We start from the raw sequence: 22,370 nt of genomic DNA, 5'->3' as shown, positions 1-22,370 counted from the left end.
AGAAATTCGTAGGTTGAATTAAAAAAAATAGTAGTAGTAACAAAACAACAGTAACAATAGTAAGTCTAAATGGGTAAAATGCAGCAGTGGCTCACTGACTGACAACTGGTATGCAGCCCGCCCCCACCAGTGATCCAACCACACCAGAAATCCTGCTGCTGACCAACCAGGAAACCAAAACCGAAACTGAGAGAGCAGCGTCCCCTTATATACTGACTATGATGTCACATGATATGGAATACTCCAATGATCGATCCGGGCCCAGCCCTCTAGCTGTGCTCCCTCTCAGCCCAAGGAAAGTTAACTCTACCCTGGACGAAACCAGGACACTAACCCAGATAATATTTGAGGCTGTCTGTATGTGAAGTAGAAAAATACCCAGTTTGAATAATGGCATAATTAATACCTTTAGCCTTAGGGTCTGGATATGGACTCCTTGGACAAGCATCATGAGTTGTATAGACTTTTAATGTGTCTCCCCCTTTTGCTACTAGCATTTCTGCAGAGACCCTTGATCCATTAAGTACAGTGCTTCCCTCCTGTCCCACTCCTTTCTTTCTCCTGCTTTCAGCTGGTAATGCAAAGTAGGGTTTTCTTCTCCATTTTTCCCTTTCTAAAGCAAGGGTTCTATGGTGTAAAAAAAAATGCTAATGCTGCCTTTAATTTAATGTTGTCCTGTCATGTCAGTCTTGTGCTGCTCCTGATTGCAAATAGGTCTAAACATACAGGACAAGCAGAGGGCTGGAGACAAAAATTATGGCTTGATGTTATTGGCATTCCAGAGGCCTCCAAACACAGGTGCCTGGTGTCCTGCTCAGCCTAACTGGGCAGTGAGCTAGCTAAGCCAGATTTGAGCATCCTCTACACACAGAGCTTAAGTTGCGCTAATTTATATGCTGACATATGTCTCTTGGATTTAGATAAAACAGATGTACAGCTAAGCCTCTGAACTATAAAAATTGAACACTGTTAAGTGCATGAGGCTCTCCTAGCAAGATTAGCTGCAGATTGGTTGATACTTTCATTCACACTCTTCCATGAACAAAAACAAGGTAATACTGAATTTACTGCATCAAATCTGTTTAACAGACCACTTTGTTATATGTCCTTCCTATACAATCAACTATAATGCCCTTCCAGAATCAGATGCACAGCAAATTCATTTACCTAAAGAAGCCAGTGTTAAATAGTCTTGTATAATGTTAGCAGGAAGCTGATGGGAATATCCTTAAATCAAAACTGATATGAAACTGAAATGTGTCCCAAACTTCTGCTATATGTGGTGTCACCCTTAGTGGATTTCAAACCTTTTCATTTCCTGGTGATCAGTTCTAAATGTCTAGAGCAATGCAAATAAGTTTTACTAAGATGGTAGCAACTTGGATCTTTTCTTATATCCACAAAATGTTTTTCTAAAAAGTAGTTGTGACTCCTAATTAGGTCAAGTTATCTAAAAAGCATAAGCGGGACAATTTTCTTCTCATTTATATTAATGCTCGGTAAAAGAACAGACATTGATTTGGAATGGTGGGGTGTTTTCCACTAAGGTAGGTTGGTTTATTTTTTTTTTTTTTTTGCTTTTGTGAAGTCTTCAGTATTTTTTTTTCTCCCACAGTACTTCTAGGCTGCAGAACCAGCCTCAAAGGCACTATAGAATTACTTCTCTTGGCTCCTCCTAAGGATATAGATTGCATCCATACTCAGAAGCTACTTGAAACGATGAAGCCATTTGGGTTGTTGGAAGATGAGGAAGAACTGAATCACAGGTATAACAACACTGTCAAATTTGTTAACATCTTGGGTTTTTAGGGCAAACTTAACATGAGTTTTCTTTACAGGCTGGTTGTTATTGGTAAACTGAATAACTTGGGCAAAGAATGGATTTCAGAACTTGGTGAGAGCAAGGTAAGGATTTTTTATACGTTCTTATCAAAACAGCTGAAGCCTTTTTACTTCTTTTAAAGGCCATACTACTAGGATTTATGCTAAAGTTCAACTTTTAACTTTTCTTAAGTATTAAGTAAAGCTATAGTAACTGCCATTGACATGAGGTATAAAAGATACTTTAGATCAAGATCTTGAAGTCTTTGGGGCACTGAATAAATTTGTGAAGTGGCTCTATCAGTTGACTTGTAGCAGTTAACAAAGCTGAAACAACATATTGTGGTGTGAGATAGATGGTCAATGGGCACTAATCTTGCCCCAAACAGCCTACAGCACCCAATCTAGTTTGAAATTATTACACTAGAATTGTCTTTTGTATATCTCTTCTATATTCACAAGAAGTGAGTGATCAAGATGAGACTGAAACCTGTGCATACCACCCTAACCCATTTGCCGTTAGTGGGTATTATGACCAACATTAGAAGGGTCCTGCCTCCAGCCAGGCAGAGGACAGGGACAATAGTGTTTAATGTCCCGTGTGGATTCGATGGCCTGACACATCTGACCCCCAGAAGTATAAGGCTTTAGTGGACACTGGTGCTCAATGCACCCTAATGCCGTCAAATTTTAAAGGGGCAGAACCTATTTGTATTTCAGGAGTGACGGGGGGGGGGGGGGGGGGGCGTGTCTCAACAGTTGACTGTATTGGAGACCGAGGTGAGCCTAAGTGGAAAAGAGTGGGAAAAACACCCCATTGTGACTGGCCCAGACGTTCCATGTATTCGTGGTATAGATTATCTCAGGAGAGGATATTTTAGGGACCCAAAAGGGTATCAGTGGGCTTTTGGTATAGCTGCCTTGGAAACAGAAGAAATTAAACAGCTGTCTGTGTTACCTGGTCTCTCAGAGGATCCTTCTGCTGTGGGACTGCTGAGGGTTGAAGAACAACGGGTGCCAATTGCCACTATAACAGTGCACCAACGGCAATATCGCACCAGTCGAGACTCTGTAATCCCTATTCATAAACTGATTTGTCAACTAGAGAGCCAAGGAGTCATCAGCAAGACGCGCTCCCCCTTTAACAGCCCCATATGGCCAGTGCAAAAGTCTAATGGAGAGTGGAGATTGACAGTAGACTATCATGGCCTGAATGAAGTCATGCCACCATTGAGTGCTGCCATGCCAGACATGCTAGAAGTTCAGTATGAACTAGAGCAGAAGGCAGCCAAGTGGTACACCATGATTGATATTGCCAACACATTTTTCTCCATCCCTCTGACATCAGAGTGCAGGCCACAGTTTGATTTTACCTAGAAGGGTGTCCAATACACCTGGAATCGACTGCCCCAGGGGTGGAAACACAGCCCCACCATTTGCCATGGACTGATCCAGACTGCACTGGAACAGGGTGAAGCCCTGCAACACTTACAGATGAGATCATTATATGGGGTAATACAGCAGAAGAAGTTTTTGAGAAAGGGGAGAAAATGATCCAAATCCTTCTGAGAGCTGGTTTTGCCATAAAGCGTGGTAAGGTCAAGGGACCTGCACAAGAGATTCAGTTTTTAGGAGTAAAATGGCAAGATAGATGTCATGAGGTTGCAATGGAAGTGATTAATAAAATAACAGCTATGTCCCCATCGACTAATAGAAAGGAGACACAGGCTTTCTTAGGTGTTGTGGGTTTCTGGAGACTGCACATTCCAAATTACAGTCAGACTGTAAGCCCTCTCTATCAAATGACCCAGAAAAAGAATGATTTTAGATGGGGCCCAGAGCAACGACAAGCTTTTGAACAAATTAAGCAGGAAATAGTCCATGCAGTAGCCCCCTTGGGCCAGTTCGGACAGGACAAGATTTTAAAAGCGTGATCTACACTGCAGCTGGGAAGAATGGCCCTACCTGGTGCGTCTGGCAGAGGGCACCAGGGGAGGCTCGGGGTTGGCCCCTGGGGTTTTGGAGTCGGGAATACAGAGGATCAGAGGACCACTGTACTCCAGCCAAAAAGGAGATATTGGAGCATGTGAAGGGGTCCAAACTGCTTCAGAAGTGATTGGGACTGAAGCACAGCTCCTCCTGGCACCCCAACTGCCAGCACTAGGCTGGATGTTCAAAGGGAGTGTCCCCTCTGCACACCACGCAGCCAATGCCACGTAGAGTAAATGGGTTGTATTAATCACACAACAGGCTTGAATAGGGAGCCACAGCCATCCAGGAATATTGGAAGTGATTACAAATTGGCCAGAAGGCAAATATTTTGGAATGGTGCCAGAGGAAGAGGTGACGCATACTGAAGAGGCCCCACGATATAATAAACTACTGGATAATGAGAAGTGATATGCCCTGTTTACCGATGGGTCCTGTTGCATTGTGGGGAAACATCGAAGGTGGAAAGCAGCTGTGTGGAGCCCCACGTGATGGGTCACTGAAGCTGTTAAAGGAGAAGGTGAATTGAGTCAGTTTGCAGAGGTGAAAGCCATCCAGCTGGCCTTGAATACCACTGAGCGAGAAAAGTGGCCAGTGCTCTGTCTCTATACTGACTCATGGATGGTGGCAAATGCCCTGTGGGGATGGTTACAGCAGTGGAAATGGAGCAACTGACAGCGCAGAGGCAAACCCATCTGGGCTGCTGAATTATGGCAAGATATTGCTGCTCGGGTAGAGAATCTGGTTGTGAAAGTACGCCATGTAGATGCTCATGTACCCAAGAGCCAGGCTACTGAAGAACATCGGAACAACCAACAGTGGATCAAGCTGCTAAGATTAAGGTGGCTCAAGTAAATCTGGACTGGCAACATAAGGGTGAACAATTTATGGCTCGCTGGGCCCGTGACTCCTCAGGCCATCAGGGAAGAGATGCAACATATAGATGGGCTCATGATCGAGGGGTGAACTTAACTATGGGTGCTATTGCACAAGTAATCCATGAATGTGAGACGTGTGCTACAACCAAGCAAGCCAAACAGTTAAAACCCATTTGGTATGGAGGACGATGGTTAAAATATAAGTATGGGGAGGCCTGGCAGATTGATTATATCACGCTCTCACGAACTCGGCATGGCAAACACTATGTGCTTACAATGGCAGAAGCAGCCACCCGTTGGTTGGAAACCTACGCCGTGCCCCATGCCACTGCCCGGAACACCATTTTAGGCCTTGAGAAGAAAGTCTTATGGCAGCATGGCATGCCAGAAAAGATTGAGTCAGATAATGGGACACATTTCCAAAACAACCTCATAGACACTTGGGCCAAAGAACATGGCATTGAGTGGATATACCACATTCCCTACCATGCACCAGCCTCTGGGAAAATTGAGTGATACAATGGGTTGCTAAAAACTAAACTGAGAGCAATGGGTGGTGGAACTTTCAAACACTGGGACGTGCATTTAGCAAAAGTCACCTGGTTAGTCAATAACAGAGGATCTGCCAAGCAAGCTGGCCCTGCTCAATCAAACCTCCTACATACTGTGGATGGAGATAAAGCCCCCATAGTGCGCATTAAAAATATACTGGGGAAGACTGACTGGGTTACTCCTTCATTGGGGAAAGGTAAACCCATGCGTGAGATTACTTTTGCCCAAGGATCTGGGTGCACTTGGTGGGTAATGCAGAAGGACAGAGAAGTCCAAAGTGTGCCTCAAGGGGATTTGATTTTAGGTGAAAATAGCCAATGAATTGAACTGTCAAATAACCCTGTTATTGCATTTGGTGCCTCGCAACATCCTCCTGCCACATCCAAAGCCTCCTGCTCCACTGACTGAGCCAACTCCACCTCATTCCTCCAGCCTTAAAGACTGTCATGACAGATGGAACCCAAAGTTATGGACTAAATGAACTCAGTAGACATTTTGGAAGGATGGCCCATAAACTAAGGCAATGATATCTGTGAGACCTGGGAAAAAGGGGTGGTGATTCCTTAGAATGCATTTACATGCCCCTTTTTTTCCTCTTAAGATTGATCTTGTGTTTGTAAGACCACCTCTGCAAACTGTTTCTGATAATCTTGATCTCGGAGATGACTTGCATCTGAGAAGCCTGGATATGAGATGTATACTGAGCTTAAACGGTAAGCATATTTACATATCTTTAAAAATTGGTATAGAATACACATTACATAACTCAAATTTCTGTACAAGATGCATAAACTGATCTCCTGTATACTTGAGATCTGAGGAGGTGGTGAGCGGGCTTAAATTTAGATGTTTCAAGGAGTTGTGTGTTTAGAAAGTTTCATGTTTCTTTGATCAGTGTGTGCACTGTTCCAGTTTGCCACAGAAACTGCTTCAGCTAAATAGGTAGAGCACTTGCTAGAGAAGAATGTGTGGTAGTTAATAAAAAAAAAAGATATTTAAACTACCCGAAGCCTAACTTGCTTGCTGTTTAACAGTGACTGATTTAATTGTTCCTGGCTGTCGAAAGAACCTTGGCTTTTGGAATCCTTTAGAAAGGCCTTATTAAAAATTGTTGGCTATAGTCTATAAACTATGACAAAGCTGTTGAGGGCACCGGTGATACTGAACGTTATGCGTGATCTATAATTTTTAATGTAATACAAAACGAGTAAGCCAAACTTATTTTCATAGACTTGAATGATAAATTGTAAGCTATTGATCCAGCATAGCATAAAACTGACTTGTATCTCTTACTAGGAACTTCTGTACTTCACATTTTTTCTTAGAGGCTGCATAGTTATGGATTAAATACTATACCTAGTGCCAGATGAAGAGAACTTCCAGTTCATGCTCCATGTAATTAAACTGTGGGCAAAACATGAGTAAGGTGATCATGATATTTAAACTTTTCAGAGGCACGTCATGCTGATAAATAAGACCATTAGAAGTACTTCAGCTTTGGATAGCCATTTAAATGACAGTTTTTCAAGCAAAAAGCCGTTTTTTAGATTAGATTCAAGATCTGTCCATGGAGTAGTTTTGGTGTGTTTTTTAATGGGGGTAGAGTGGGGAGAAGAGGGGAGTGCCTACAAGACAAGGTGCTGTATTACTTATCAGGAACCTGACTACAGATGATAAAAAAGCCAAGTTACGTATAAAAGCTTGATACATAAGGAGTAAGAAAGTACAGTTTGTGCATGTGGCTAGAGCAAGTGCTGGAAGAATGGCAAAATTTTTTTCTTAAGGGAGGTTGGAGTGAAGCAGTAGCTGTAGCAGTGTAGGCAAATTTCAGAGTAGCAGTAATTTGGGAAGTGGTGTTGATACAATAACTGAAGGATGTATGGTTCTTCTCTTGATAAAACTGCATTCCTTTCCCGCTGAAATTGCACAGCTAGGCCAAATGCTTATAGATAAAGAAACTTGTTCTGAGACACTATCCTTGAATAGAATAAAATAAAGGGGTAGTACTAGCGCACACTGGTTCTGTAGATAACAAGGTATGTAAACTTAATAAGGAGTAGGATTGAGCGTGTGCAGAAGCCAAGTTCAACTAACAGACACAGTGAGGAAGACTATCGACAACCACCAAAGACCACTGAAGAATATGAGGATACATGCATCCAGGGCATTTGCATATGTTAATGAATCCCAAGAAAATGTATGAATATGTTAATCATTTCTTGGAAAAGAGATGAATATGTATACTTTAACTGTATATATTTAGTGCTGTTAGATACCCTGGTGCACACATTAAGTGGAGCTATACCCTGTGTGTCTGGTGCCGCAATAAAGAATGCATACTTTCTAAAACTCTAAATTGAGTCTTAGAGAGTTATTTCAGACCAGCTGTTACAGTAACAGTGTGGTAATGATTCTTCTTCTCATCACTTTTAAGGACAAACAATTTTTGCCTCACTGCATTGCAATAACAACTGACTTTAAGTATACTGACTATTCTATAGATATTGGGTATTGAAACACTACAGACTAACTACATTTCCTCCAATGTGCTGGGAGTTCTTGATGGGGTTTCCTGCGCAATGCTAGTGGCAAGGATATGTCAACTTTATCCAAATGCTTCGGCTTCTGCTCTTGTGAACAAGTTCTTGGTTTTTTCCAAAATGGTAAGAGCTACTATTTATTTTAATTTGCAAAAAGAACAGTTCTAGAGGTAGTCCTTTATATAAGATTTACGTTGACAACATTCAATCCTACCCTGAATTACATGGCAGAGCTTTAAATGGATAGTTATATAGGGAATGGCCAAATCCTGTATTGCTGAAACACCCTGAAGAGAGCAATCTTAATTTAGCAGTATAGGACCCTAGAGTGTGTAAACGTTGAATTCAGAAGCCTTTAAACTTTATTCTAACCTAAACTGATGCTAAGCACAATTGTTTTAACATCATAGGTGAACCCATCAGACCGATACAATGTAATGTTGATCCTCACCCCAGCCTATCCACAGCACAACTCTACATACAACGTATCTACATCAATGCGAGTGGTAGTGGTAGAGGAGTTCAAACATGGTAAAGTTTGTTCCATGCTTATTAACTGACTAAAAAGTATAATTCTTGCTGAATGAAACCACATTATCTGAACTGGTATCTAAGCACATTTCACAAGTGAAACCTGTCAGCATAGCACTTTTTGCCATCAAAATACTTGATCAGCAACAGTTCAGACTTTCAAACAAGAAGACATCAGAGCAATTAAAAAGTGAAGAGTGAAAACATATCTTGAAAGAAATGCCTGAAGAGGCAGTTAATTTGGAGGAAGGAGAGATTGGAAGAGGTCTCCAGGCCCATCAAAAACTTACTGAACTCCATAGTAAGGAATAACGGGTTGACTGGTTGCTTTCTCCTTTATTTCCATGGGAAGGCTGTTGCAGAACCCAAATCTTCTAAGCATTGAAGAGTTTTCTTCCAGTTTGCAGCTTACATTTACTCACAGCCAGGTAGTACACTTTTTTTTTTTTGTGTCCACACCCTTGCAAGCTTAGTAACTGTTCTCTCTCTTCTGCATTTACAGGAGTCACCCCACTCTTCTCCTACTTGCTTTTATATCCTAAGCAAATCAAGCACCCCTGATGTCATCACGCATGTCCATCTCCCATGTCCCAGCAATCCTCGCAGCTCTCCTCACCAGTTCTTCTAGGAGGAGGTCATCTTTCTGGTATGTGAAGGACCAGCAGGGCCGACATGTCAGACAAACTCTGCTCTGTTCAATGGCATTAACTCTCCTCTACAGTTCGTGAAAATATTTTGCCTGACATGCTGCAGTGTAGCATTTCCTTATGCCCACATCAGACTATTGGCTCCCAGATGCTCTCTTTTGCTTTCCTTTAGCTCCTCCCCTCCTCAGTTTTGGCCAGCCAAAGAACATCCAATTTATGGCTCGAAAATTCTTCCTACTCTTCTAAATATCTTGTTGGGGGTCTTAGCCTTCTGCCCTTCAAATAAGTAGCTTATTGTAACAGGAGAAGCATAGCACTATTTTTCCCCAAGTAAACAAATACTTAAACTGTTTATTTAAGTATAAAAAATAAAAGGAAGGGAAAAAATACACCTAAGTGGAAAATGCTAATTTTAAAGTTTAATTTGGTGCTTAAGCAACTTGAATACTTACGTAGCAGCAGAGGGCTGACACTTAGATGTCTGATCAGGATAAAACAAAAATCCCTCTACTTAGGTTTCAAATTACAAAATAACTTCATCTAAGGGAAGACAAAATGTATATATACAAAGATTGCCATATGTTTATAGTGTCTTCTCACCACAACATTTGTCTTATGGCACTAAGAACTTACTGGTATGAAAAGTTAAAAACTTTAAGTGTTATTTTAAAGCAATTTACAGTTAAATCAGCAGTAGTGAGAAAATAGTCAAGAATTTGACATGCAGAATGGGAGATGATTCATGACCTTCTCAACAGCTTTTACTATGAATGAATTTTGCAACTATCTAACTATTTGGGAATGACATACTTTGTTAGTATTGGTCTGGTTAGAAACTCAGCAGGCTGGCTTGTTCATCATTGGAATTTTTCAATCAGAGGAAAGACAGAACCGAGGAAGAACTAAGCAGAAAGAAGACCAGCAGGTACCACTTTCAGCTGACTTTTACCTGGGTGCAGAATGAAGGTTCTTTTTGAAAACAAAAATTGTGTCTCTATCACGATATTGGCTATTTATTATACGAAGTGTCTGTTTTGCACCCTTTGCTTCACTAAAAAGCTTTTTAGCCCAGATGGTTTTTCTCCTGATGGGGAAATGTGAAAGTACTGGAAAACTTGCACAAGCTGTTGCCCACTTAGCTCTGTAGCTGTGAGGGTAGATGCTGCAATGGTCATGTTCACCTGCAACCGGCCTCATGCGGAGCAATTTAACTCCACTGACCTAAAACACCAGCTGGGCCACTTCTTCATAGTACCCTTCTCTTTTTTAGCATTTTCTAAGTCTTGGGTGGGGCTGATCTCCCGAACAGTAACTCTTCCCGTCATCGCCTCTCTTTCCTGTTCTCTGGGACCTTTGGTAATGCTTCATACACCATCACCACTTCTGGTGTGAAAAACAACCCGTTTGCAGTTCTCGTCGTGCACCAAACTTCCTAGGTCTATCTCAGACAGCAGGCTACCTCCTTTCCTGTCTTCCTGATGAACATATCACATTATCACGTAATCACATCAATCTCATTTTCTTGAATCCCCCTCCCTTTATTCTAGACATAAAGCAATTCAAAGCCTGAAACATTTAACTCTACTATTGGTATCTCATGCAATGAGTTGATGGACTCAAGAGGCCCCGTGGGCAGGCTGCTGTACACAGGCACACAGACAAAACTTCCTGGCCCAGACAAATAAGGCAGAGAAACGATGAAAGGGTGGGAGTGCACTGTTACGGAAGAGGAAAAAAAGCCCAGAGAAAACCAAGCACTTTTCCTAGCAGTCCATGGGGAGTAAGTCTGGGACCTGAAGCAACCTTTCTAAAAAGGCATGGTATCCTCTTATTCGTAAAGCAAACAGCTTACGAAAACAGTTTCAGCATAAGGTAATTCAACAGAGGAAGTCTTTTGCTAGGCAGGTAAGATTCACCCGCTTCTGCAATTCATGGGGGCAGCCAGGAACACCCAGTGCCCAATCCCATTCATTAGCCCGGCTTCACACTGAACAAAATGAGGTAACTGCACATTTTGTTCCCATAAGTGCTGAGCAGCACCACTTCACCTTGATCTGAAGCAAAGTGTGCTATGTAAAAAAAAAAAAAAAAAAAAAGGCTGTGACAGCTAACAAGGTCTCCTTCTGAAGGTCTTTGCTGATGAACAGGAAATGCAAAATACCCATATGTCTATGGCCAGCCACTTCCACTTACTCCAACACAGAACACGAAATAATCATAGCTCTGGCTAGTCTTCCTGCTTTTGGCAGACAAACTCAGCTGAGCTTGCATTGCTGCTAAATTGACAGAGTCTGACACCGCTCTTACACAGCAAGAAGAAACTATGAATGAGGAATTAAAATTAATGGAGTTGTAACAATTTAAGGGAGAGAAGAAGCTGAGTATTTCACATTGTTCCATGTGAAATTATGCAATGCTTGGAAATTGTGCTTTTTTTGGCAAAAAATATATGGGGTTTCCAACACGCAGATGGAAGAGCAGCTTATATTTAATAAAATTTGGCATTCATGGCACATTATCATATACTGTCATACATTATGTATAGTAGAGACTTGGTATAGTTTACACACAGTCTACACATTTATTCTACAGATGGACAGGGAATTAGAGGGATAATAGTCTACATTATAAAAACGTTCCAAATATGCACTTTTCCGAAGACAAGTTAGTGGAAAATCAGTTAGACGTAGAGGACAAACTGTAACATTTTTGCAATTTCCATTTTTGTGCGCTTCAACGAGCCTTTTGAAAGGATCCCAGCAAATTAAGACACAATTAGACAAAATGGAAGCAAATTAGACAAAATAAAAGTCATAAACTTTTAAAGTTTAGGGAGGACAAAAGGGATCTATCTACCTGCAAATAGTATTTTCCACCAATCTTCTTGTTTTTTTACTCATCTTGGTAAAGGAGGCTAGTCACCATTGACTATTGTTCACTGCAAGTTTCATAAGCACGCAAATACAGCAACTAAGATTGAACTGCATGCTGTTCCAAGCTACTGCCAGTATCACAAATTTCGCTGCCTGCTTCAACCCTCATGCATATTTTCAACCAGTTCCTCCTGAAGAGTTTGAAGACTATACGCTTGAAATGTCTGTCAGTCAGTGGCCGGAAAAGTTGAGCAATACCACATACTGCCCAAACACAAGGCTAAGTTAATAATTTCTCTTAATAGTTTTTAACAAAAAACTGAAGTGTTTTTAAATAGTTCTACTGTTAAAGGTACCTTAATTTAGTAGCAGCAGAAACACATATCTTAATGCTCAGAAGCAGAACACACCAGATTCTCTGTCTCTTTAAGCCACACATGTCTACATATAGCACTGTTGAAAATGTTAAAAGCAAAATCTCTATCTATGAATTATTTTAATTAAGCTGCCTATCTTAAACTTTTATTTACAGATACTAATTTGTATCTCTAGATGTGCATTTTTTAACAATGTACATTTTCATTCTAAAATGCCACTTATTGTGCAGAACTTTATGAAAATGTCATGTGAAGTAAAGCTTTCCATCCCAGTTCTACCTCAAAACTTTTTCTGTTTTCAAGTAGAAAACACTGTCACTTTTTGAAATGCGTAAAAATCTTTCAACCGAATTTTGCTATCTTTCACCCTACTCACAAAGTCCTTCAAAAGCCATTTATAACTATGAGTCTACCTCAAACCATCCTCACCATAGAATTACCCACTTTTAAAAATGGCTTTTAGCCTCATGTAGTTGCATTGAGAAATTACATGTTTCTGCGTATGTCCAACAAATGTTTGAAACCGAAATTTTCAACATTTCCTTTGACTTGTTGGATTGGATTGTATTGTTTTCAAAAAAGGAAACCCTGTCTTTGTAGGAAGAAGAAACCTTCAGTCATTGCAGAGACAGTTACTTTTTGGAAACCTAGCTCTCTGAGAACAAAAAACCACAGAGATAAAATTTGCTTTTAATGGAAATTACCATTTCCTGTTTCTGGATTGCCTGTATTGTTCTGAGGTACTTTGCTCAACTGTCTAGGAACAAGGTGTAAGAAAAAGTTGTCATAAAGAGCAGCTCATTTACTATTCTGAAATAAGCTTGATTTACTGGGCCAAAAAGTTGTACAGCATAATTTACTAAGGCCTTCCTGTTGTGTTTGTACTCCTTCATTCACATTCATTTTTTTACTTTATCTGTGAATGATCTAAATAGTCTATGCTTATTGCTAGCACACACTTAAACCCTACTTAAAATTTCAGTAAAACAGAATCAGAGCTTTGTACAGAAATTGGAAAATGTCACTCTCCATGTTCGTCAACTTTTCCAAGGCAGAGAAAAACCACCATGTTCTTTAACATGGCGTGATAATTCTAGATTGAAAACAAGCTTTCAATGAGAAGATACAGTTTCAGTGGGAAACAAGAAGTCTTAGAGGGAAACTTTTTGACTGAGGCAGACTACAGAATCAGTGTTTACAAAGAGTTAGGCTAGAATCAATTTCTCTTCTCACCTTAAGGCATACTATCTGGTCAGAGGAACCAGTGAAACTTCCCATCTCTGCTTAAAATGATTTTCTTTTGCATAATAATACACCATTTTCAGAAGACTAGGAAAGTCCTATGATTACCTACTGACTTCAAGAGTAACAGGCATATTTTGTGGGATCTTACCAAAGGCAGCTCAGTGGCTACAAAGTTACTGACAAACTTTCAAATACTTTTCAGGAAGAAAAGCCATTGGCACCATAGCAACATCCTTCAACGGAATTTCTGAGGGAAAATCATTTTGTTCCTCCAGCTGCTGGTCAGTAATTGTGAGAAGCAGAAGACCAACCCATAAAAATCCAATCTGAAACCAAGCTCTAACTGCCAAGGACCTGTCTCAGCAGTAGGCAACAAAACTAACAGCACTCTTAATTAAGAGACCAAGAGTGTTTCTTTTTTTTTAATTTTAGCACCACAAGGAGGCTTGACATCATCTACTCTGTTTCCTTGTGAAATACAAAGCAGTTAGGCCTGAATGGAGTTCATGTAACAGCACTCTCAGTAGTTTTGTCTAGTGATTTGAATTTGTCTGGCTAAAATCAACACTGAACTTCATCTGTGCAGAGGACAGGCAGGTCATAATCCAGCAGAGTACTCTTACATTAAACACAGCCTACACTCACATCATCAACAGCATGATACCAGGACTCGCTCTCAATCTCATTTTTTCCACTGCCTGAAATTTTTTATCTAGTCTAGTAGTCCCGTGACAAGGCATTCAACTGAGTTAAGCGTCATGTAATTACATATGTCCTCCGCACGGATTCAAACCTGCTGCTTGTTCTTTTCATTAAATGCAATTTATGACTTCTGTTTTCCATCTTTTCCCTTGTGCTGTACTTTCTTCTCTGCTGTGCACAACAGCCCCACAGAACTTATTTCCCCACTGCAAAGATACTTACAAACCAAAACCATGTCACCTCCCCCCAACTCCATAGAATAAAATAGATGGATTTGAGTTCCAAGTCTCTCCATCTCCAGCCTCTACATATATTCTCCAAAAGCCCTTCTCACACATGTTGCCTTATTTCAGATCCACTTTGCACGCTAGCAAAATGTTTAGAGGGATGCAAATCCTGACTCCACCAGTGCTAGTGTAGCAATGTCACAGTACCCTGCGTTTCTTCTGTCAATACTGTCCCTAAATCCCAGTCCAAAGACCACTAAAATGAACTCGGTAATAAAAGAGTCAAAGTTCCAGTATATTACAAGTCTTTAGCAGCAATATTCAAAGTAATATCTCTCTCCATAATAATTTGTCATGAAATTTTAGACACAAAGCTCAAAATTATTTACAAGCATGAAAAAAATCATTATGTTAAAACATATATTATAAACAAATTATGCTCTCAAAATCGGTAACTTACAGCATGGAAAAGTAATTGACAAACCTAAAGTACTCATAATGATTTTAAAAATGACAGTTCAGATGATCACTGTGTGACCAACATATAAAACTAACTGGCAGAACCTGTGAAACATGTAAACTGGGACTGCCACTCACTTCATGGCAAACAGTAAATAAACTCTATGGGTTTGGTTTTGTTTTTGTTTTTTTAGTTTTAATGCTGATTTTCCTGGACAGCATTTCTAAAACAGACCCTTTTATCTGTTAAAAAGCATTCTCAACCTTCAGCTTGATCCACTAATTCTGAGGTAGGAGTAACATTTTTTTCATTACATAAGGTAATACTGTGAGGAACTGAAGGAGCTAATGCCTCAAACATTCATTGATGCAGAAAGCCTCAAGGACAAGTTGTGACATTTGTCATTAGTCTAAGGAATGAACTATCTGCCTAAGGAAGCACAGAGTGCATCGAAGAGTGCATGGCTCCACTCCCTTGCAGTTCTATTGCCAAGTTCTCTAGATAAGTGTCAAAGGGGGGAAATGTCGACTGAGTAAACCATATGTTCAGGTTAATGCCTACACTTTAATATAAGGAGCTTGATAAATGATGTAGTCCTTGCTAACGACTATACCACTGAAGAAGAGCTAAAGGATTGCTAAGAGGGAAACACCCTGCCCTAGAAGAAGCCAAAGGCTGGATAATTACCCAAGAAGATAAAAGGGGGGGGAAGGTAAAGGTGGCAGGGGGAGATCATGACCACTGACTCAATTAGAGAAAAGGGTTAATGCACCCCATCCCCCCCCCCTCAATACATGCACAGAACCCATGCTCCAAGTGTTCCTCACCTCTCATGCAAATGAGTTTGTGGAAAACCCACCTCCCTTCATCTAGTATGCAAATCAGCTGATAAAACAAAATGAAAAGGCAACAGAGAACTTCCTGTGGGCTGTAATACTATCTGTGCTTTCATTAGTAGCTTTTCCTAATTATCTTCGCACATTTTCAATAGCTCTTTCTAGTTTTGCGACCCCTAACTGTGGTATAAAAGCTGTTACAGTCAGGTGGAACTTAATGCCACATTCTATCAGAGGGCTGTAACACTTTTTCCTGTAGATGTCAGTAGTTAGGAGCTAATGAGACAGAAGAGGTACTGGTCCTAACCTGTATGGGTGTGTGGTGGATTAAAATATTAACAAGGTAATGATTTAGCAGCAAATCAAGATTTATTAATGACTAGAAGCACTTAATAATTAACCAGTTTAAGGGTTTACAAAATAATTCAGTAAAATGTTATGATCAAAATAGTGACTTAATTGTAGATTCAAAAATGACAAGGTTCACACTAACTTACTATAATGTATCTGTTTTGCTGATCAGGGATATCAATTAAACTCAGACACCAGAGTGAAAAGAGCAGGCATATTTTACTAGAAATAACTAAATAATATAACAGAATAATACAGAAAACATACAGTAAGAAAAGACAGAATAGTGCACTTAAACAAATAGGAAAATACAGGGTAATGCATCAAATCATTACTACTTGAGAGAGAGAATAGTGATTAAGAAAGATACATCACCACTTGCATATGTTACCATCATCCAGATCCGCAGACACTGGGGAGCCCCGGTTACAGAGAGGATTTGGAGAGCCTGTCCCAGCAAGTGGGAAGTCCTACACAATGCGTCCATTCGTAGCTGAGGCATCCAAAGTCACTGTGAGCGGGTCCAGCCTTATATACTAGAGATCGACAAGCTAGAATAGCTGGCACCTTTGTTTTGAGCGGAGAATTTCTGTTCTCATTCTCCTGTTGTATTCCACCCGAAGCCTAGCCAGGGCTCGGGGTGGAAGACCAAGGGAGTTTCTAACAAGGCCAAATATGTGGGTTCTCAGCCTTGAACAAGGCTAAAAAAGGGAAGTTGGATACATTCTCTTAGCATTTCCTCCTCACTACTGATTATATTCTAAACTGCATCTTTCACTAGTGAGCTTACATACTTTGTTAACGATTACATACTAAGTTAGCAGCTTTGGCTTGGGACCTGTTGTTCAGGCTTCAGTATTTCAATGCTTTAGCACTTTTTACATCAGCATAAGTGGGTTTTTATAACTTAGTACAATACCTACTAGCACAATGGCTATCAGTTATAAAATATACAAGATTCATCTATAGGTCAGCTCTGGATTGGGCCTGTTGTCCAAGCCTTAGCACTTCACCAAGGAGAAGGAATTGTCCTCAATAGACTCATGGCCATAAAAGGGAAAAAGGAGTAAGAGCCTAACTCCCCAAACGACCACCTGAGACCCCGCACATGCATAGTGTAGTTTTGCAACACCAGCATTATGTAAAAGTAGTAGTATTGCGGTTTGAACTCAGCCAGTAGCCAATCACCACATGGCCAGTTGTTTACTTCCCCCCCCACCCCACGGTGAAATAAGGAAGGGACAAAAGAAATTTGTAGGTTGAATAAAAAAAAAATTTAGTAATAGCAACAAAAACAAAGTAACAATAGTAAGTCCAAACCGGTAAAATGCAGCAGTGGCTTATCAAGTGTGGCGACAGGTACACAGCCCACCCCCCCCACAGCAGTCATCCAATCGCACCAGAAAATCCTGCCATGCTGACCTGGAAACTGAAAATGGGAAGTGAGAGAGCACTCATCCACCTATATACTGAGCATGACGTCACATGATATGGAATACTCCAATGATTGATCCAGACCCGGCCCTCCAGCTGTGCTTCCTCTCAGCCCAAGGAAAGTTAACTCTATCCTGGCCGAAACCAGGACAAGTAGATAGGCAGGAAGGTGAAGACTTCTTGGAAAATGTATGAATCTTCATGTCTTTAAGGTATATAAAGGATGAACTTTTGTTTTAGTGTGTGCGTGTTAGGAGGAATGATCCCCCATGCACCCAGCACCAAATAAAGAAATGCCTGCTTCTTAATGCTACACTGGTGTTAAGAGGTTTATTCCCAATTTTGGGGACAGCTTTGGCGACCCAGGTGGGACTCTGCTTCTGAATCTCAACAGATCTGTGGGATCGCAGGATCTCCAGCAGGCACTGAGGGATTCTCGGGGACAACCTCTGATCCCCAGAATGACGAGCTTGGACCAAGTTCCCTGGTAAGATTAAAGGCATTCTTTTGGAGTTTTTGTTTGCCTGCCTGTAATGCGTGGTGAAAGCCTCACAGGGTTGGGCTATAAGGGTACTCAAGGGGTTTGAGTCCCCATTTGTTTAAGTTCTACCAAATAAAAGTTTGGAGGATGCCCAGGTTTTTGGTTTGGGGTTAAAGACCCACTGAAAGAGGTATAGGGGTTCGAGTCCCACCCATCCTGAAAGTGGTATAGATGTTCAAGTCCCCTTCAGGTTAATATGCTAAGCTGTGTATTGTAGTTCTGTGTTAGGTTATTGTTTTGTGTATGGTTTATTGTACTATTTTGTTTATTATATTATTTTTGTGATGGGTTCTGCCCAATCACAGGATGGAGGAAGTCTAAAGGCTGATCCTTTAGGCTGCATATTGAAACACTAGGAAGATCTGGGGGGAAACCACTGACCCAAAAGAAACAGATTGAATATTGTAATCATTGATATATACTTTAGATGATCAGGAGAAATGGCCTAAGAACGGAAGTATAAGCTGTAATATTATGTTGCAACTGATGCTGTTTTGTAGACATGAAGGAAAATGGGATGAGATGCCATATGTGGAATTGTTCTTTGCATTATGGGATAATTAGGATGTACGTAAGGAATGTGGTTTGGTTGTAAGTGAAATTGGTGTATTGGCACTAGAGGTAGAAAATAAGCATGTAGCACCAGCAGGTGATGCAAAGGAGAAATGAGCAGGAAATGGCAGCACAGGATGAAAGGGGAGTGGACGGAAAGCAAGGGGAACAAAAGGATAGTGACTCAGATAGTTTCACCCACGAGGAAGGTTTCAGTCTAGTGGTGGGTAGGACTAGGTGGGGAAATGCTCAGAACATACAAGCCCCTCTGAAGCAAGCAGTAGGAACAGATAAATCAATTGGATAAAGGTGCCATTTTTGGTATCAGATTTAATAAATTGGAAGGAGTCTGTTGGGTCCTGCCTGAGGAAAAGAGAATTGTGTGAGAAAAAGCTCAGGAGGAGGAAGAGAGGCTAAATACAAGGGATGGTCCATATTCTTTTATGCCAGCACAAGAGCCAGACTAGAATCTAAATACAGGGGCAGGTAAATTGATGAATAAATAGTGTCAACAGCTGACTACTTTGTTTATAGATCAGTCAGCACTGTATATAAGAAGAAAGTTACAGAAGTAGTGGGCATGCCTGGAATGTCAATAGCTTGATTAATAGAAAGTGCATATAAGGTATACAGTAATAGGAAAGAATTGGAGAAGAAGGAGAAACAAAAAAAGAGAAACTAAAGGATAGGAAGCAAAACGTTGCAATTTTAGCAACCACATATGCTCAAGGACAAACCTTCCCTTGGGGAAAAGGTTTCCCAAGAGGACAAGGAACAGGAGGAAATATAGGAAATAGAATCCCTCTGGGACGGGATCAGTGTGTGATCTGGAAGGAAAAGGGACATTGGAAAAATGAATGCCTAAAGAGAGAATCAGTTAAGTCTGTACCCATTCCAGAGGCAGACTGATGTATGATTGGTATGGAGATTTGGATTGACAGGGACAGAGGGTTGAGGAATTAAGACTCCCCAGCTGAACCCCTGGTTCCAGTGAAACTGGGGAATGAGGCAGTTAAATTCCTAGTTGATACACGGGCAAAACATATTCTGTACTAAATAGCTGTAAAAGACCCATGAGCAAATTCTTTATGTCAGTGATTGGTGCCACAGGGCAGAAAGAAAATCGGCCATTTTCCAGCCTTTGAGGTTTGGAATTGGGAAAAGGGTGTTAACCCATCAATTTCTTTATATACCAGATTGCCCTATGCCACTATTAGGACAGGACATATTAAGTAAACTGAATGCATGAATCATTTTTGAAAAAGGGAAAATCCAAATCTATATTCCTGAAAATAAAGCTTTGGATGCCCAAGTCTTTATCTTACAGAGGGAAGCCAAGTTACAGGAGACACCAGAAGAAGTTGAAAACACCTATTGTATGGGCTTCAGAAACACCAGAATGATCCTGAGCAAGAGAATCAGAAATCATCCAGTTGAAACCAGATGTCAGACCGATAAGATGGAAGAAATACCCAATTAAAACTAGAAGCAAGAAAATGATTAGAACCATTAATAGAAAGATTCATAAATTTTGGGTTATTAAGAGAATGCCTATCACAATACAACTGATATTTTAACTGATTTTTTTAACTGATATTGTCAGTTTAAAAGCTACATTCAGAAGAGTATAGGATTTAGGATTTAAGGCTATAAATCAAATTGAGCAGGATGTCCATCTCACAGTGGCAAATCTGTTGATACAGAGAAATGATTACTTGTTTTGAGACTTATTTACTTATTTAATTACAGCAAACTTCTTAGCAACTTATTTACTTACTTATAGCAACTTATAGTATTACTTATAGTATTTTTGAATATTGCTAAGAATCCTGCTTTCCCAGACTGTTCTGTGGAATTTTACCAAGGACTACTATGTTCATCAAAACAAAGCAGTTTACTGTGAAAATCTACCAAGAACTGCAGTGCTCAGCAAAATATCATGTTTTTATCCTTGGGAAACAGATGTGCTCTAACTAGTTGGGTCTTGGTAATGAGTAAAGATAGCCATATACGGACGGTAGAAGTTCCATTGGTTCTCTTAGATAAGATAGAAGGAATACACCAGCTGAAAAACACTCTTGTTATTCAAGAAATCGGCCAAGAGAATCTGCACATGCTCGGGGGAAAAGTACAAGGTGAGAAAGACTACGAGCCTTCCTCCTAAAGACGACCACCAGGAGGCAATGTGCAGGTGCAAAGATAACATAAACTGTTGACATCAGCCTTTCGAACTAACCCAGCCTTACTCATGCATATGTATGTTTATGTTATGTAATCCAATGAATCTCTATATTCACACTCTATATGTTTTTGGTAAAATGTGTGGTGGGTGTGCAAGCTTTGTGGAGAAATCCCCTTGCACTCCAGCGCTGGAGTAAACATACCTGCTTTATAACTCTACTCGAGTTGTAGAGTCTGTTTTCCGCACATCACTGTATACTCTCTTGAGCATCCTGAAGGAAACAGACACGTGGTTAACTTTACTGGATCTGAAAGATGCATTCTTTTGCTTCCTGCTAGCAAACGAGTCAGGAACTGTTCGCTTTTGAATGGGAAAGCCCTAAGACTCCAGACAATTGTGCTGGATATTATTACCGCAAAGGTTTAAGAATAGCCCTATAATCTTTGGAAATCAATTAGCAGAAGAATTAGAAGACTGGCAAAAAGATGCATGAGAATATCACCTTGCTGCAGTACATAGATGACATACTGCTAGCTGCAAGTAATAAAGAGGATTCCATACAAATGACAATTGACCTCCTAAATGTTTTAGGTCTGGCAGGGTACAAGGTGTTCTGGAAAAAGACACAGATCGCCCAGAAGGAAGTAACATATTCGGGGTTCACTATTTCCAAGGGCCAGCATAGTCTTGGAACTTAAAGAGGCTATTTGACAAATCCCAGAACCCAGTGAAACAAGAGCTTAGATCATTTCTTGGAATGGCCGGACGGTGTCGCCCTATGAGTAATGAATTTTGGACTTGCTGCCAAAGCCCCATATGAAGCTGTACAAAGTGAAGGAAACCTCCTTGTTTGGACTTGGGAGTGCAGAGATGTGCTTAAAATTGAAACAGACCTTAATGAGCATCCTGGCGCTAGGCCTCCCGAATTTAGAAAAGCCATTTGAACTATTCATACATGGGAGACTGCATATTGCCTTAGGAGTATTGGCCCAGAAACTAGGATCATGGAAAAGACCTGTGGGGTACTTTTCAAGACAACTAGACAATGGTCAGCAAAGGATGGCCAGCATGTTTCTGAGCAGTGGCAGCTACAGTACTACTGATCCAAGAGGCCTGAAAATTGAAACTCAGGCAAAAGCTAACTGTATTTTTGTCCCATGCAGTTACAGCTGTTCTAGAACAAAAAAGAGGACACTAGCTGTCACCAAGCTGGATGGTGAACTATCAAGCCGTTCTTTTGGAACAAGACGATGTGGAGCTGAAAGTAACCACAATCCTGAATCTGGCAACCTTTCTAACCACCAATCACAGTGGAGAAGAATTAACTTACGACTGTTTGCAAATGATGGAGCAGATATACTCCAGCAGAGCAGACTTGAAAGACATTCCAATGGAAAATGTGGACTAGAGCCTGTTTGTAGATGGTAGCAGCTTTATGTGGGATGGAAAGCTGAAAGTAGGATACACAGTGGTAACCATTAAGGAAGTAATTGAGACCAAAGTTCTGTCATCTAACACTTTGGCCTAGAAAGCAGAGCTCATAGCCTTATTAAGAGCATTAGAGCTGTCAAAGGACAAAACTGTTAATAGATAGACAGATTCAAAATTTGCCTTTGGAGCAGTCCATGCTCA

General features: G+C 40.6%; 1 pseudogene; it reads left to right on the top strand.

The window, feature by feature from the left end:
* Nucleotides 1-1,719: 1,719 nt before the first annotated feature.
* On the top strand, nucleotides 1,720-21,436 carry LOC141924039 (poly(A) polymerase gamma-like; annotated as a pseudogene).
* Nucleotides 21,437-22,370: the final 934 nt, after the last annotated feature.

Source organism: Strix aluco, chromosome 5, assembly GCF_031877795.1.
Source record: "Strix aluco isolate bStrAlu1 chromosome 5, bStrAlu1.hap1, whole genome shotgun sequence".
Lineage (NCBI taxonomy): Eukaryota > Metazoa > Chordata > Aves > Strigiformes > Strigidae > Strix > Strix aluco.
This window is presented reverse-complemented; position numbering and strand designations above follow the sequence as displayed.